This window comes from Gekko japonicus, unplaced genomic scaffold (assembly GCF_001447785.1).
Source record: "Gekko japonicus isolate JY-2015 unplaced genomic scaffold, Gekko_japonicus_V1.1 scaffold14, whole genome shotgun sequence".
NCBI lineage: Eukaryota > Metazoa > Chordata > Lepidosauria > Squamata > Gekkonidae > Gekko > Gekko japonicus.
In genome coordinates, this window is record NW_015176452.1 from 3,356,982 (window position 1) to 3,375,762 (window position 18,781).

The window sequence follows — 18,781 nt, forward strand, 5'->3', positions numbered from 1 at the left end:
CCTTCCTTCCTTCCTTCCTTCCTTCCATCCTTTCTTTCCATGTGGGTGGAAACCATAAACACGGGACTCTTCCCACATACGGTCTAAAGTCTTACATTCCCTTCCATTGCCTGATAATTCTGCCACCTCTCACATTTTAGATATACTTTTCATAGGGTGGCCAACTCCATCTTGAGAATTTCCTGGAGGCTGGGGGGCAGGATCTGGGGAGAGTAGATTGCGGGGCGGAGAGAGCACTCAGTGGGGATGGAGTGTCACTCAAGTGCTTCTGTTGCTCCTAGACTCTGTGGTGTACCATAGAGTCTGCCCTCTGAAACCATGATTGCCTGCAGAGGAACCCATCTCTATATTCTGGAAAGCAGTTGTAATTCCTGGACCACTCCAGCTCCCGCTTGGAGGCTGGCAACTCTACCTCTCCCCCGTTCGAGAGCCAGTTTGGTGTAGTGGTTAGGAGCATGGACTCTAATCCAGGAGAACCATGTTTGATTCCCCACTCCTCCACATGCAGCTGCTGGCGTGATCTTGGGACAGTCACAAGTCCTCTCGGAGCTGTTCTCTCAAGAGCAATTCTTGAGAGCGCTCTCTCAGCCCCACTTGCACCTACTGGATGACCTTGGGCAAGCCATAGTTCTGTCAGAGCTGTTCTTGAGAGAGCAGTTCTCTCAGAGCTCTCTCAGCCCCACCCACCTCACAGGGTGTCTGTTGTGGGGAGGGGAAGGGGAAGGAGTTTGTAAGCCGCTCTGAGACTCCCTTGGGTAGGGAAAAGTAAGAAAGTTACATGGGCTGATACCTCAGAAGGTGAAACCACTGAGGATGAATCCTTATTTGAATTGATCCCGGGATCCATTAGAAACATAGCAGCATATTTTGAGCCTGAATGTTAACTGAGATCAGCATCCTATCTGAATTTAATATTTCTTAAGACTTGTTGTCTAGCACTTATGAAACAGAGAGCTTTTGCACCATTATAATATCTCCTGAAGAAGATCCATTTTTTGAAACGTTGTTATATAATCCGGAGACGACGTTGATTATGTACCTTGGTTCAAGGATTTTCTTATGATTTGTTTATCATGTTGTAGTGTTTCAGATTGCAATATATAGATAGCATTCTTTATAAGTCTTAATGACTGTTTAATTTGTGGGTCAGACTATCACGACTGTTGGCTTTATACTTGTTTACTGATTGGGTCGTGTTTGTCCAGATTTATTTTGTAGTGTCTGGGATGCCTGGAACCGTGGGAGCGCTTTCAGTTCCCAGCTGCGGCCTCTAATGGCCTGGAGACCCTTCTCCCATGCATGGGAGCCTGGCTAATTGGCTTATGGAAAGGGGGGGTGCATACGAATACCCTATATCCCATTATGCTTGTAGGACCGTTGCCATTCTTAACAGTGACTATGTTAATGCCTCTATAGCTCTGCAATAAAGTATAACCTTTCTGATAAGCGTGTACTCCATTGTTGGTTATGGAACCTGACACCACCCCAGTGAGTGCTGTTGTGAATGGGTCTTCTCTTGGACACTGTTGGGTTTTGCATGGAAACGTTTGCCACACCCTGCATTTTGTAGCTGCTTGGCATGACAAGTTTTTTCTCTGTTCCCAAACTTGTGTGGGGTAAGTATGTATGTGTGAAACTGAGGAAAATACTTCTTCTATATAACAAAATCTCTCCCATGGATCACTTCCTTGACATGGCGAGGGGGCTTGCATGGTTCGATGAGGCTGTGGGCTATGCCATGGAGGGCCACCCAGGATGGACAGGCCACAGCTGAGAACTCAGACAAAATGTGATCCACTGGAGAAGGAAATGGCAACCCACTCCAGTAACTTTGCCAAGAAAACCCCATGGACACTAACAAAAGGCTAAAAGAGATGATGCCGGAAGATGAGCCCCTCAAGCCGAAAGGTGCCCAATATGCTACTGGGGAAGAGTAGAGGGCAAATACAAGTAACCACAGAAAGAGTGAAGCAGCTGGGCCAAAGCCGAAAGGATGCTCAGTTGTGGATTTCCGGACAGTTTCCAACTTGCCCTATATGGGCAAGATAATAGAGAGGGCTGTGGCTATTCAGTTACAAGGCTTCTTGGATGACTCTTCCAATTTAGATCCCTTCCAGTCCAGCTTTTGCCTGTGCCATGGGATGGAGATGGTACTGGTCGCCCTCACAGACGACCTCCGAAGGCATCTGGATTGGGGCGGATTGGCAGTGCTGTTGTTGTTAGATCTGTCAGCTGTGTTCGACACGGTCAACCATCAGCTACTGATCCACTGCCTTGCCGACGCTGGAGTCCAGGGACTGGCCTTGCAGTGGCTTCCTTCCTTCCTCCAAGGTTGGGGACAAAGAGTGGCACTGGGAGACCAGGTGTCCCGAAGGCACCCACTGGAATGTGGAGTGCCCCAAGGGCAGTGTTATCCCCAGTGCTTTTTAACATCTATATGTGCCCTCTTGCCCAGATTGCCTGGAGGCATGGGCTGGGATGTCACCCAGCTCTATCTGTTGTTGAGCAGTCAGTCTGATTCCAGACTGGAAGATCTGGACCAGGCATTACAAGCCATGGCTGGTTGGCTTAGGCTGAGCTGGCTAAAATTGAATCCGATGAAGATGGAGGTCCTGTGCCTGAGCCAAGGAGGTCCGAGGGTAGGGATGCCACTCCCGACCTTCGATGGGGCTCCAATGGTGCCAGTGCCAGAGGTTAGGAGTTTGGGAGTACTCCTGGATGCTTCCTTAACAATGGAGGCCCAGGTAGCAGCCACGGTCAAATCAGCCTTCTAACACCTTTGGCTGATCAGGCAGCTGATTCCCTTCCTCTAACGCAATGTCTTGGCGACAGTAATCCATGTTATGGTCACCTTGAGACTAGATTACTGTAATGCCCTCTACATGAGGCTGCCCTTGTCTCAAATCCAGAAACTGCAGCTAGTGCATAATGTGACCAGGCTTTTGATGGGACTCCCAATCCAGGAACACATCCAGCCTGTGCTAAAAGCATTGCACTGTCTGCCAATAGCATACCGGATCAGTTTCAAGGTGCTGGTTCTTACCTTTAAAGCCTTGTATGGCCAGAGACCTACATACCTGAGGGACAGTCTTTTCCACATGTACCCCAGAGAGCACTGCAATCAGGGACCCAGAACTGGCTGTCCCTCCCATGTCTCAAGGAGGCCAGGCTAGTAACAACTAGGGCCAGGGCTTTCTTGGTGGTGGCTCCACTCTGGTGGAATGAGCTCCCAGAAGAGATCAGGACCCTGCAGGACCTTTTGCAGCTCCACAGGGCCTGTAAAATGGAGCTCTTCCATCAGGCCTTTGGAGCTGCTGCCATGGCCAACAACTGACAAGCTAAGGCTAGAGAGGCCTGTCCCTCCCTGGGACCCTGACGATAGCCTGAGCTAACCACCGCCATGGTCTAAGGAGATCAAGAAGCTGACTGCAAGAAGAGAGAACAACCACTGTGTAATTAGCAATACTAGCACTTTATTATGTTTTTAGGACTAATTGCTTTTAGGATTGTTTAAATGTTTTAACTATTGTTGTCTAACTTATATTTTATGTATTTATAAATGCTATGTTGTTTTGTAAGCCACCCTGAGCTGGCCTTGGCTGAACGGGTGGGGTAGAAATGTAATCAATCAATCAATTAATCTGATGGTGAAAGGAAAGTCTGATGCTGCAAAGAACAATACTGCATAGGAACCTGGAATGTAAGATCTATGAATCAAAGTAAGCTTGACATGGTCAAAAATGAGATGGCAAGACCGAACATCGACATCTTGAGAATCAGTGAACTAAAGTGGATGGGAATGGGTGAATTTAACTCAGAAGACCATTACATCTACTACTGTGGCCAAGAATCCCGTAGAAAAAATGGTGTGGCCTTTATAGTCAACCAGAGGGTGCAAAAGGCAGTAATGGGATACAATCTCAAAAACAACAGAATGATCTCGGTCCGAGTCCAAGGCAAACCATTCAACATCACAGTAATCCAAGTCTATGCCCCAACCACTGACGCAGAAGAGGCTGAAGGATGAGATGGTTAGACAGTGTTATCGATGCAACAAACATGAAATTAAGCAAACTCCAGAGCATGACGGAAGACAGGAGGGCCTGGTGTGATGTGGTCCATGGGGCTGTGAAGAGATAGACTCGACTGTGCGACTGTGCGAAGGAACAACAACAAATATAACAAAATGGGCTGTAGCCTGAGAAACCATATGCCACAATAAATCTGTTAGTCTGAGACACACGATCCTTTGCTGCAAGACATTAACACTGATGACACCACTATAATTTATACCTACATAACACAACTTAGCTATTCTTTTGAATTGTATTTGAAGAATCCATCTATAACTATTTACAGATATTTTCCAGTCCACTAGTTATATGGTATTTCCATGTGAGTCTTCTCCAAAAGCAGTTCTCTGGCTCTATTAGAAAAACTCCTCTATCAAGCAACAAAGCACCAATTGTTTCATTCAGCTCTTTTACGCAAGTTCCAATTGTTTGTCCCAGGTTCTCCATTGATCAGCTAAATTGCTTCTGTTTCTAAAGCTGTCCTTTCTCACTGTTTTTCCTTCTCCAGCTTTTACTTCAGGCTTTTTTCTCCAGCAGATTTTTTTCCTTCCATGTTCCTCTCTAGCAGTTTACCAAATGTCTTTGTCTTTAACACCTGACAGGTGGGAAAATCCAGACAGCAAGGGGTCTTGGAGAGAGAACATGTGTGTTGACAGAAATTAGCAGTGTGGTCAAATAATGAAATGGCATTAAAAAGCCTAAGTGGTTACAATTCCATCGATTTCCAAATCTTTTTTGTCTGGGACCCATAGTAGCTTTTGGCTGCCCCCATGAAGGGTCAAGGGAAACAACCCTAAGAGTAGCTGCATGAAAACAAATCTAATTCAGAATCCAAGGCGGCTGGCTGCTCAGCTTTCCCTTGGCCTTATTCCTGTCCTGAGCTGAAAATTTGTCAGAACTGGAGTTACTGTTTTCACTTAAGATATCATTCCATTCTAGGAAAAGTGTCCAGACTAGCAGCACCCATGGGGTGTTGAACTGTAGATCCAACTCTGACAGCAGTGGAGTTAGATGTGTTTCTAATTTTATGGGCCAGATTAATTTTTGTCCTGAAGTTATATGGCATGCTAGGGTCTATTATTCCTAATAGAAGAGCCAGAAACCAGCAGTGGGTGATGGTGGAGGAGTTCGTAGTTGTCTGTCTATCAGAATTTTATCTTTCCCCTGATTTCTTTCAAATACTGTTCACATCTTTAGTTGCTCAAAATCATATATTAGGAGCAGGAGAAAAACCCCATGGACTTTCATGATTAATAAAGGCTGGATTGCTTTTTTAAAAAGCCCTAATTTCTGCTTCTTACCCGGTAAATCATTTTGCCGTTAACATTTCTTTGCAAGCACAAAAAAGAGAGGTTAAAATCCTTTTAAAAAGGGAAACATTGGGGAATTCTTTTTTTGTTGTTGGATGTAATTTCTGACTTAAGGAGCATTTAATTATGAGGCTGGGAATGAGATCTCAATGGTCAACAGACTTTCAGGTGTGCATCAGCTCCTGCTGTCATTTTGATGCAGCAGAATTTGGGCAAACAGGCTGTGATGGCAACAAGCAGGAAAGTATCCCACCCATACTGTTCCAGCTTCTATGCAGATGGCAGAAGCATGATTGTGCCACTCATCATGCCAGGCTACTGCCCACAATGGGGAATTCAGAGATGTCTTGATATGGCTGTCTGAGGCAAATGTGCATCACCCGAACCCTAACCCCTTTGGGGGAAAAACACTGATGTGGAAATGAGCTAAAAGAGAAAGTTCCAGGACTATTTTTTGTCAAAACCAAAAGAAAGCCCAGTCTAAGCTCATTGATCAATGGCATTTGTCTCCAGACAAGATAAACAAAATCTTCCCAATTAATATCTGCTGCTCTTGGGAACAATTCAGTGCTGGAATCCCTACTCTTCCCCATTTTAAAAATAATAGGATACCGATTGATAATGTAGCAGAAACAATTCTTTGGTTTATCAGTAGGAGTTATTTGTTCCAAAGAACAGTAGATTTATGGCACATCTTCTTGCAGCCACAAAAACATATGGATAAAATAATGGAAATTGATGTTAGCCTCAAATGGTTTGACAGATCAGCCAATTCTCTCTTGTTCTGTAATGGAAGGGAGGAGAGAGCAAATAATTTTTGACCACTTGCCCACCTTTGTCCCCTTGAAGTGCCACCTCTGAATGAATTTTGTGGAGTACTCAGTCAAAATCAGGACAGTTGACCATTCTGTGGGTGCTTTAATCAGTTACTCATAAACCATGCTTTTAATTTCCTGTGCTCATGAGATGCTGTCACATTGATTCTCTTTATTACAGGGGCCCAAATAGCCATTTTCCAAGCTATTTGAAAAAAAGATATTAACTATTTTTCTGCAATTCTAAGTCCAAACCTCAAGTTCTTTCCCTTAGTCCTCCTCATGAGAGCACACATCTTGGATGCAGAAGGACAAGGCTGCAGTGCTATGAGTTCAGGTGACAACCCTTACCTCTGGTCAATGCTCTGTTGCATGCCTCAGCAGCTGCCCACTGGAGTGGGAAAGTTCACTTCATCACTTCTCACCTACCAGAGCTGGATATATACACAAGCTGTGTAAACTACAATTTTTGGTCTCAGATTATGAAGGGCCTCTGCATTTTAAAAAATGTTCAAAATAACTAAATTACTTTTTTCCAGATAATGCTATGGGGCCTCTTAAACTTGACACAGCTTAGGGCTCAGTATGTCTTAATCTGGTTGTGCCAACCACAGTTCAGTCTGAGCCCTGATGTTCAAAGTGTCCTTCCCTCGGGTGTTACCTATGCCACCTCACCCAGAAATTCCTGCAAATGCAGGCAGGGCCTGGCGATCTCCCAGAATTACAACTGCTCTCCATACTATAGAGATGAGTTCCCACGGATTCAATGTCTGATTTAGAGGATGGACTGCATGGCACTGTATCCTGCTGAGCTCCCTCGCCAAACCCCATTCTCCCTAGGCTGTATCCTCCAAGTCTCCAGAAATGTTTCAGATTGGAACAGGCAGCCCTAATCAGCTGGCACCTGTAGATCTCACTCTATTACATTGATCTCCAGATGACCAAGATCAGTTCCCCTGGAGAAAATGGCTGCTTTGGAGGGTTGACTCTATGGCATTATATCCTGCTGAGGTCACTCCCTTCCACAAATGTAGGGTTGCTAGGTCTTCTTGTCACTCCAGCGGGGGGATTTGGTGGGTGTTCCAGGGGGGTTGGGGATGCCCCAAGCCCCACCCCCAAGAGCGATCACCCACCCAGCCACCCCATTCCCTCCTCTCATGCCAGATTTAATGGGCTTCAGCTGATCAGCGAGGACCACATGACCTGCCAATCAGCTGGAGGGCCCTTTAAATCTAGCAGGAGGGAGGGAGGGAGAGGGGTGGTCGCGGGTCACACACTTGGCTCGCAAAAAGAACCTTTAAAGGGTCTTTTTGTGAACAGGGTGGGGGCCGTGGTGCACAGGGCTGGGGAAAATCAGCCCCATGTGTCACAACCCCCACCCCACTTGCAAAAAGACCCTTTAAAGGGTCTGGGGGGTGGGGCTTGGGGGCAGGGCTTCTCCCACCAAGCTGGCTGGGGCAGATTGTAGTCCCCAAAAGTAGGTGAAATCCCACCTGGACCTGGGGGCTTCCCCCCCCAAACCCGATCTTCCCCTGACTCTATACTGAAAATCTCCTGGTATTTCCCAACCCAGAGCTGGCACTGAGCCTATGAACTGCTGAGCCTACTGCACTGAGCAGGAATAACCTAGCTCCCTTTAGCCTGATGAGTTCAAGCCATTCTCTGAGGCTTCAGGCTCTGGCTTGATTAGGTTTGTTTCTCCCTGGCCTCTTCCAGCTAGGTCTCTTATCTCCCTCCATTCCTACCAGTTGACTGTCCGCTTGCCTTGACTGGTAGCTTTTTATTATCTTAGCAGCTCAGCAGCACAATGTCAGCCCATTTCTCTGCAGATAATGTCACTTCCAGTTTTCAGTAACCCACTTCTGGTGGATGTGCAGAATCAGGCTTCAAATCTAGAGACTGACCGTGGTAAATTTCAGGTTTCTTGTCCAAGGAATATGTCATACCATTCTCTGTGGTATAAAATGAGGATTGCTGGACTGAAAATGCACAACTTTAAGTCCCTTCTAGTAACAGAAACATGAGAAAACATATTCACAAATCATTCTAATACAATAACTGACTTTCCCACACCACTGGGAAAGTCACACTGCAGTAACATAATCACAATTCTTTTTGCAAAAGCCCTCTACATTATACAGTGCATGGTACACACAAACAGTTAACAAATGCAGTGCACCGTTTTCTTCCTTGGCAGTTAGAGTAATATCACATTCCTTGCAGCTTAATTTTCCCCCCTCCAAGGCTGAAAAAAATAAAAAATGTCAAAATGTTGAATGTTGGACTGCCAACAAGTGATCACATTTGAGTTGCAAAGGCAAATGATGCCTGCATTCCTAGACAATACTTTCCCCAAATTGCTTTTGAATTGCGGTGATGTCATCTAAACTTAATGTGTTTCTAATAAATAATGCATTAGGAAATTTTGATTTTCCAGAGGTATGATAACAAACCAATTTTCAGTTGCTACCAGCAACCTTACTTTAGTCTTTTTTGGAGTGCCCTGCTGCATTTCTTTTACTCTTTTTCATTGCTCAGAAATGCTATGAAAGAAAATATTTGTCATGAGATGTCAAGACACTGAACTTAATTTAATCTGCAAGTCTGGAAGTATGTGGTTCTGTAACTAGACACATGTCACAGTAACTTACTAAGAATAGAATGGAAAGGCATCTTTTAGTCACGGAGCCCTGCATGAGAATCCCTTCACTCACAAAACCACACTATTAATGCAAATAACGGCTGTGTTTCCTCATCGATGGGAAACTGGAATGCATTCACAATGCTTAACTGCGCTGAGAAACTGCATACTTTACTAGTGAAATAATTCATAAGTTGACGTCATAAGAATAATTTGAGCATTTGAGTTCACAACACAAAGAATTTGATCTTTTACTGGCACACCAATTGGAAAGTAGATCAAAACAGAAAAGCACCTCAACACTTATGGGCTTAACATTTGGAATATATATATATATATATATATATATATATATATGTGTGTGTGTGTGTGTGTGTGTGTGTGTGTGTGTGTGTGTATGTATGTATGTATATGTATGTATGTATAGATATATATATAGATATAGATATGTATGTATATATAGATAGATATATAGAGATATAGATATATATGGCAATTTACGCTATGGCTTTAGTTTTCTGCAAGGTTACTTAAAAGTTGCATTGAATTAAATGGAATTACTTTCAAGGAAACATGCTTAAAGTTGGTCTGAATATCTGTTTATATAATTTCAGTTTTATTACACCTCATATAAGTGAACCAGTTTTTAAAAATTGTGTTCTTTGGGGCTAAAGGACTGATTAACAGGGCAAGCATTTTCTATACTAGTGGCTACTTAAAACAATAAATGACTGACTGATTAGAGTGGAACTATTCTTCCATATTCTCCAAATGTATTTTATTTTCCAGGTCTTTTAATGGGGTATAAACTGCAGGCCTCTTTTGTGTGTGTCTATGTCTAGTAGTTATTTGGAATTTTAATTTGTTGGTTTTGAACTGTAACATTTTAATCGTTGAGCTGTGAGAAAAGGCAGAATATAAAAATTATAATAAATGAAAATTATGTGTGTATGTAACCATTGCATATTAATATACTGCCTTTCTCTGAAAAACTACAATTGTAAAGCCATTTACAGATACAGTTAATATCAACAATAAAGTCTGCACATTAAAATATTTGAGTTGAAACAGTTCAACATACAAACCAGTAATGATAATATATCAGTTAATCTCTTTTTTTGTGGCAGTCTCCAAACATCATTGGTGCAATATAGCCCCCTCTACTCCTCATCCAAATGTTCTCAGAAACAGCATCACTTTACAGGTCTGTCAAAACTGGGACAGGGATGGGTCAGTAGTACTGACTTCCTCATGCAGCCCATTTCAAAGCAATGATGCAGTCATCAAAAAACTGGAATGGGCTGCCAGCCACCTTTTGAACCTCCCTCTAAGGACCAAAGAGAACGTATTGACTTGATGAATGAAGTTGACACCCTGGTTAAGACAGAAAGAGGCATACATACATTCATAAGAGTTGAAGCATTGAAAACATTGCAGCTGTGACTTCTGCAGAGTGGGTAGCATGATGGAATCTGAAGAAGGTAGTCCTAGATTACAAGACAACTCAAAAGGTGCCAATACAGAGCTATTTATACAGAACAACTGTATGACCAGAGTAGGCTCAAGAAGCAATTTTAATCTGGAGACTACTGCATTTTAATGCAATTCTAATCTGGAGACTACTACATTAAATCTGGAGACTACCGCCTGGCATGATGTGGTCCATGGGGTTGCGAAGAGTCGGACTCAACTGTGCGACCGAACAACAACTGCATTCAAGAGAGTTTCTAACCATCATACTGGTGAAGGATTAGTCTGTAGGCCTGCTTCCCTGGACAATGGGTCTGTAGGGAAAGTTTTCCTTAACATTTTCTAATGGCACCACACACAGCAACAGATAAAAAGGTTAAGACAATTCTGCTGTCAAAAAAAAATCAATAACACAATTGCAACCTTTAAATACATGGGCATTTTAAATGCATAGTGCGCAGTTTGCTGTTTAAAGCTGCTTAAGAATTACCAGAGAATCCTCTGGGTTTGCTGTTGCTGTTGCTATTGTTGTTATCTCTTTCCACTTGTAAGGAAAATATAAAGCAAATGAGTTTTAATGATTCATTTTCCAAGCAAGGCTGCATCAAGAAAATTAATAGGGATTGTTATTTTTAAAAAAATCTTCATGCTGCAAAATCCAGGAGCCATGCCACTTATCCGGGGACCATTCAGTGACTCCTGCACACATCTCTGCTTCTGATCCCTCTCTCAGAGAAGGGGGAAGTTAGGAAGGAGAGGTGCTGCACTGCTACTCTGCCATGCCAGGTTGGCCACCCAATTGTCATCCAGCACTTGGTCCTAAATGAGACTGTGAACTGGCATGGTTTATGAAGACATGACTTGATGATGTTCCAATAATCAAAACTAGGCAAGCAGGATCAGAAGAGCCTAATGTAGAGGTATAGCCTGGAGTCAAATCCAGTGGAGCAATCTGAAGTGAGAAGGTGCTTAGCTAGGCAGTGTCCTCACCCAAGGAACAGATTGCTTGGGCTGAGGAGCAAGCTGTGAATCTAGGGCTTAATAAATGGGCACAGACTGGCCTAATGTGTCATTGGACTACAATGGGACCATATCTTCTGCAGTGGAAAAAATGGGGCGGACCATTGTGGTGATGACGCAATATCACGTCTGGTCACATAACTGCAAATGATTGGGTGATTGCTAGAGCATCACAGCAACATGTTACATCACTGTCAGTTATGCAACTGGAAGTGATGTTGCAGCATCACACAATGGCTCATGACATCTAGCCCCCCCCCCCCAAGCAACCCTTTCAGACTAGGTGTTTAGGCTCAGCAGGTAAGGCAGTCTAAATAGTATCACTGAAGCCTGTATTTCAAACCAAAAGTACACATAAATTATAAAGCCCTGGAAAGTTGTAGATCTGCCTTTTTGCATGGTCATCAAAGGATTGAGAAACCCAGTTTAAGAGCGTTTAAAACTATGTTCCTGTTTTTTCACACAGGAAGTCAACAGCAGGATTAGCAGAAGCAGGAAGCAAAGTAAGGACCAGTTTACAAATTACATTGTCCTTGTATTTGCTGAGTGACGATACAAGGACTTTGAAGCACAAAACTCCAATTGATTCAAATGTCGTGTGTCATTGCTCAGCAAATGCAAGGACCTCATAATGTAAAATGGTCCTGACATGTGAATTTGGCCTCTGGATGCCAGACTTGCAACTGATGGTGCAGGGAGTAAAACTTCTGGGAGCTCAAGACAATTAGTGCCTTATACTAAAGAAATTGCTTCTTTCATTCCAAGCCTCTGCAAGTTAAGATCCTCTGGAGGCAGCAAGCTCCATTGACAGTGACGAGGAGCAGACCTTTCTCCATTAGAAGAAGACGACTTGGATTTATATCCCGCCCTTCACTTGGAGTCTCAGAGCAGCTTACAATCACCTTCCCTTCCTCTCCCCACAACAGACACCCTGTGAGGTAGGTGGGGCTGAGAGAGCTCTGAGAGAGCTGTGACTGACCCAAGGTCACCCAGTTGGCTGCATGTGGAGGAGTGGGGAAATGAACCCAGTTCTCCCAGATTAGAGTCTGCACTCTTAACCACTACACCAAACTGGCAGGAAGGCCTACCAGACTAGATGTACTGATGTGGCTTCCCCAGGAGGCATGAGCTAGGGTCCAGTGGGGCAGGTCAAAGGCAAGGTTGCAGAGAGTAACCAAAGTCCAAAAGTCAGGGGCTCCGGAGAGCAGATTTACCAAAGAGCAGTCTAGGGTGAAGGAGTTCCAGGCAACAAGTCCAAGTCCAGTCCGAGGCCAGGGGTTCCAGAGAAAGCCCTATACGGCCAGGGACCTGCATATATTTGGGATAGCCTCTCCCCATAGGTGCCCTGCAGAACATTGCACTCAATCAACCAACTTTTACTGGTTGTCCCTGGCCCCAAGGATGTCCGACTAGCCTCAACAAGGGCCAGGACTTTTTCTGCCCTCATCCTAGCCTGGTGGAACAAGCTCTCGCTCGAGATCAGGGCCCTGCAGGATTTATTACAATTCCACAGGCCCTGTAAAATGGAGCTACTTCCGCTGGGCTTTTGGTTGAGGTGACAGACATCCAAAATCCATCTCTGGCCTCCCCTACTGAAATCGCTGGCTCTGTGATCAGTCTAAACTGTGACTGATTTCCCACAAGCCGCTGCTCTGCCCTCAGTCTTCCTTCCCCCCGATTGTATGTGTCAATTTCCCACCACTATCTGCACAGCTGCATTTTGACCTGCAGCTTCACCTGATTTCCCCCACATCTTTTTGATTCTAAAAAAAAAAGGAGTGAGAAGACGCGGGGGAAATCGGTCAAAGCTGCAGGTCAAAATGCGGCTGCACAGCAAGTAGTGGGAAATTGATGCATACAATCGGGAGGAAAAGAAGAGTGAGGGTGGAGCAGTGGCTTGTGGGAAATTGGTCTGAGTATAGCAAAATGAAGTTTGACTGCTGTTTCTATTATTGTTTTAAATTATTGTTTTAATTATTGAACTATTGTTGTTGAGACTGTGTGACTCTGTAACCTGGCCTGAGCCTGTTCGCGGGGAGGGTGAAGCAGATTGCTGTTTTAATTGATCTGTGTCCTCTCACTGTCTTGTAGTATGTGATGGGTAGAATTGCCAGCTGTGGGTTGGGAAACACCTGGAGCTTTGGGGGATAAAGCCTGGGGAGGCTGGGGTTTGGGGAGGCGAGGGATCTAAGCAGGGTATAATACCATATAGCCCATCCTCTAAAGCAGCCATTTTCTCCAGGGGAACTGATCTTGGTTGTCTGGAGATCATTTTAAATAGTGGGAGATCTTCAAGTGCCACCTAAATGGTGGTAACCCTGTTAATGGGCTGTAACTTGTAGAATGTTATGGATATTTTAATTGTTGTATTTAATTTTTGAAAATGCCTGACAGCTGTTTTGTGTTATGTGGTGGGATATCAATTTGAGGAAAGAATAAAACAATAAATAAAATATTGTGGGACTTCTGAGACCTGCCTCCCTTTCTGGGAACAGCCTTTCTTGGAATTTTGGTGAACTTCACAAGTAACTTCTAGCAAAGCAAGGATAGGTACAGGAGAAAGAAATCCCCAGGGGAAATCTAGTGTGTAAATACAAGCTATTAGCATGCCCATATACATCCTGTAACACAGTTATCCATTCATTCATCTTGTATACTCTTTCTGCATCTGTTGATGCATCCTCCTACTTTGATATTACCTCATGATCTTTTGCTGTCCTTGTAACTGACACAAACTCTCCTAGAGCTAACCTTTCAAAAACTGTCATATTTCCTGATTCCTAGTTTCGAGGCACTTCATTCCCTCACCATACAAATTTTTCATCCTTGTTATTTTTGCACCATGGCCTCCAAAGTTATTCACTGACATTTACATAATTGCTCTTGGAGAGTGGAGACCCTCTTTTTCTCTTTTCTGGCACTGTGCAAGCTTCATTGGTGAATGACTGAGTTTCCCTTCTGTTTTCTGATCTTCTCTTGAATAGTTTCAGATGCTTCATTTTCTTACCATCACTGAGTGCACTAAATCTCATGTGTGTCCAGTGACCGGATGGCTGTGGCAGTACCAGGTGCCAAACTGTGTGAAGCTAGGCCTTGACGATAATGCAGAGGACTCTTTTTAGAATGCTGAGATTAGAAGCTTTTCACTGGGAAGGAAAGACACAAGGCACATCTTCCTGCAATGGACTTGAGGCAGAAGGATGAGAAAACCAAAATTGTTTTAGGCAATCTCTTCTGGGAGAAAAGTAAACACAGCCATTTTCTTGTTTCTTTTTTATGGACAAGTCAATGGCATTATTATCATTGTGGTTGTTAATATTGTTATTACTAATAAACTGCCCTCCATCCGGAGGTCTCAGGGTGGTGTGCAACTTAATTAAACATAAACAATTAAACAGCAAACAAGGATGAATAAATAGTTAAAAACAGATAAAAGTATAATTCTTCCAGATAAAACAATGGTGTACCTATAACTTCACTCCCTCCATAGGGTGGATCACAGACTGAGAGCAGTAAGAAACCGTTGCTGTCCTCCACTATAGGCCTGGTGGAACATCTCCATTTTACACGCCCTGCGGAACTAAGCAAAGTCCTGCAGGGTGTGGATGTTACTAGGTAGAGAGTTCCACCAGGCTGGGGCCAGGGTTGAAAAGGCCCTGGCCCTAGTTGAGGACAGCTGGACATCTTTTGGGCCAGGGATCACGAGTAGGTTTTGATCTTCCAAGCATAAAGCTCTTTGGGGGACATACCGGGGGAGGCAATCCCATAGGTACATTGGTCCCTGACCGTTAAGGGCTTTGAAGGTCAGAATCAGAATAGTGATGAGCAGAAGCAGACTGGTCCAGGAGAAAACTATGCTGAGTGTGGCATTGCCAGGCCTTGAGGATGGAGCGGCAGAAGGCTCTGGCAGCAGAAATGGTTGGAAATGGCATCACCAGTTTTCTGGATGGAATTGACATTGTGGCATCATGTGACACCATTTCCCCCCCTCCCTGTTTTTACCTGCTGCTCATTCAGACTATAGGAACCAGGGAAGATTGGTGCTGGAAGCAGATAAGTTCCAACCCTAGTGGCCTCTGCAGTGCTTCAAGCCAGCCATGCAGGGACTGCTTGGTTCAGACTTGGCCATCAACACCAGCAATGGTGTTGTCTCCTTCTGCAGTGCTCCCAGACAATACACTGGCAGAACTATTGGGTCTTGACTCTGTTTGCTCCTGGCTGTCCTAGGCCTTCCAGAGCACTAGGCCACTGGGATGTTTTCCTGTAAGTTAGTTACTCAAAGACAGAGAGCAGCCTTCTGGTATATTAAATATGAAGAATTGCTAATGCACCATATGCCTGTGGATTATGGTGTGCTATAAACTGATGTGAATAAAATAATGCCGTAAGAGTTTACTCGGGAAACTTATACAAGTATTGCCAGATTGTGCAAAAGTTTTTTTTTTAACTGGTTGAATGAAAATAGTTGGTATCATAGGAGTGGGAGACATCCAAAGACTATCTAATTTAGCACTCTCCTGCACTGAAGAAGAATGTTGCTCCAACCCAACATATTTCAATCCACACTTGCTCCACACTTTAGCTCTTTCACATATTCTAAGGAGGCAGAACAAACAAACAAGAGGGGGGAAGTGGGATTGAAGCAGCAAAAGGTGCTGCTAACCTGTGTGCATTCATTAGAGCATGTATATACTGTACTCACCTACTCTATGCGACTGGGACCCCTGCTTTTTCAAGGGTCCCAAACACATGGAAACTATGAAAACTTGAATGCGTGCAGGCTCTATACAGATAACCTACAGCACACAAGAACATTGAGTATGGTGCTTGCTGCTATAGTTCTGCTGTCTTTTTTCTACTCCTTTTGAACATTTATTTATTGACAAATTTTATACTATGCCTTTCTGCTCTCATCAGGGCTACAAAGGTGGCAAACAAATTAAAACCATACATAACAAAAACATACCATGTTAACATCCCAACCTTAAAAACCATTGTTGACAGCCCTGTCTGGTTGACCCCCACATGTGACGAGCCAGACGACAGCGCCCGGACCAGCCTTGTGTGTGGCAAGACATTAGAGCTCATTTGCACCTGGCCTTATTTAGATTCTGTGGAAAGCAATGGAATCTCTCCACTAGTCCTTTTCTGAGGGAGAGCAATGTAGCCAGGGCCAGATTTAGATGAAGAGAGGCCCTAGGCTACTTGTGAGGCCCCTCCCAATCCCCCACCCTCATGACTAGAAGAAAATAAATAAAATTGAGTGAAGCCAAGGATGATGACGGGTATTTAAAATTCTGCAATTAACAATTTCTCCTCTAAAGGACATAAGATGTTATTGTTAAATACCATAGTGATTGAAAAAAATGCATACATGTTAAAATTAACACTGAAAAACTTTTGCAATAACTGAACTTTGTAAACCTTTTGTGGAATAAGCATTAATTTTTAGGAAAATGAAGTTGTAATGTTATTCTTAAAAAACAACAACCTTGAGTTTACAAATTATATTGCCGGGGAAGTGTAAATAATATGATCATGATTATCTGACAGTGTGGCACTTTTAGAATCTACTTTATGTTGTCATGAAACAGTCAGTTTTAAAATACACATTAAGAAGTAAACTACAACCATCAAATACAGTAAGACTAAAAATGTTTTTTTCTAGCCATCCTCATAGCAAAATCATTCAAAACGTCATCAAAAATTGTTTGTCTAAGTTTGTCACTTTCAATGTACAGAATGCTCAGTGCGGACAACCTCTCCTGAGACATTGTGGCCCTTAATTCATTTTTAATTCTTTTGAGTCTTGAAAAACTCCTCTTTCCTGAGCAGTTAGTGACCATAAAGCTAAGAAATAACCACAAGATTGCTTCCACATTAGGAAAGGCCATCTGAATTTTTTCCTTGTATATAATTTGATAAAGGTCTGTATGAGACAGAGAGTGCTCTTCTGTAAGCCTATAGCTTTGACTCACACACAGGTGAAAGTGCAAAAGTTAATCAATAAGTTTCAGATCAATATCTTCTGGGTATGCTTCCATCAACAGTTCAACACCTTGCTGAATTTCTTGCTTAGATGCTGTCAGTTTAGCAAGAATGGAAAACAATTGTGCAACATCACTGTACACAGTACTTCTTCTTTTTAAATTGGCTTCAAGTGCATCTAATATAGGAATAAAGGATTTTATCCTAAACTTATCTCTCGAAGAAAGTGCATCTAAGGCATCAGGTGCACTTCTGTCATTTCTTTGCCGTTCCCTTACTCTTTATCTCCTTGTTTTGTAGTTAACAAAGCAAGGTGGCTTTGGCTTGTTTCTCAAACTCATCAAAAATCTTCTCTCATTTTCCTTAAAAAATCCAGAAGTGAACTGTACAAACTCGCACAAGAACTCAATACATTTCTGATTTCTGAAAGGCTTTGCTGACCTTGTGAAAATGACCTAGCACACGGGTCCAAAAATGCAGCATAAACACAAATTCCAGTTCTTCAATTTTCTGCAAAAGATTGTTAGCTTGAAGCCTGATCTCCCCCTTCCAATTAACATCAGAGTACGAATGACTGAGGGCATCAGTGATAGCAATGTAACTTTCCAAAACAGCTTCTGTGGTTTTTGCATGTGCGTCCCACCTAGTGTCTGACAAATATTTAGGCACTTTAGACTGAGGTGGCAAAAATGATTTTAGAACTGCCCATCTCTTTGTGGAGGATGAAAAGAAGGTATAAATTTCATTGATAATGCCAAAACAGTTCACTGCATCAAGGCAGAAATCCACAGCTGAACGGCCCACCAGATTTAAAGAGTGACCTGCACATGGAATAAATCTTGAAAATTGGTTTTTTTTCGATGATTTTTTTGCTGCATGCCATTGTACTTACCAGCCATGTTGGCAGTGTTGTCATAAGACTGCCTGTGGCATTTTCTAAAGTCAATTTCAAGCCCAGTACTGAAATAGTTGAACACTAAATCAGCCATGCTTTCTCCTGAGTGGTCTTTTAGCTCAAGCAAAGTTAAAAATCTCTCAGTCGGCAAACCATCTTCAGGTGATACGTATCTGATAATTAAAGTCAACTGATCAGTATGTGAAATGTGAGGAGTGGAATCTACTGAAAAGCTGAAATATCCAGCCTTTCTCACATCAGCCAGAATTGCATCCTTAACTTTTTTTTGCCATAATTTCTTCACATATAGTTTTTGACAAATAAGAGGGATTGCCTGATCCAGAATGTCTATACCGATTGATATGAGCAAGTAAAAATTGATCAAATTTTGTCACTAGTTCTAACAGACAGAACAGAAACCTTTATTGGCATAACATAAGTAAACCAGGCAAGGAAAAGTTTAAGGGGTAGTACAAGAGCAACATCAACCAATATTCCCGATATTCCAAGATACAAGACAATCCTAACATGATTTATAAGAATTACAGAGTATTACTCTTGACTTCCAT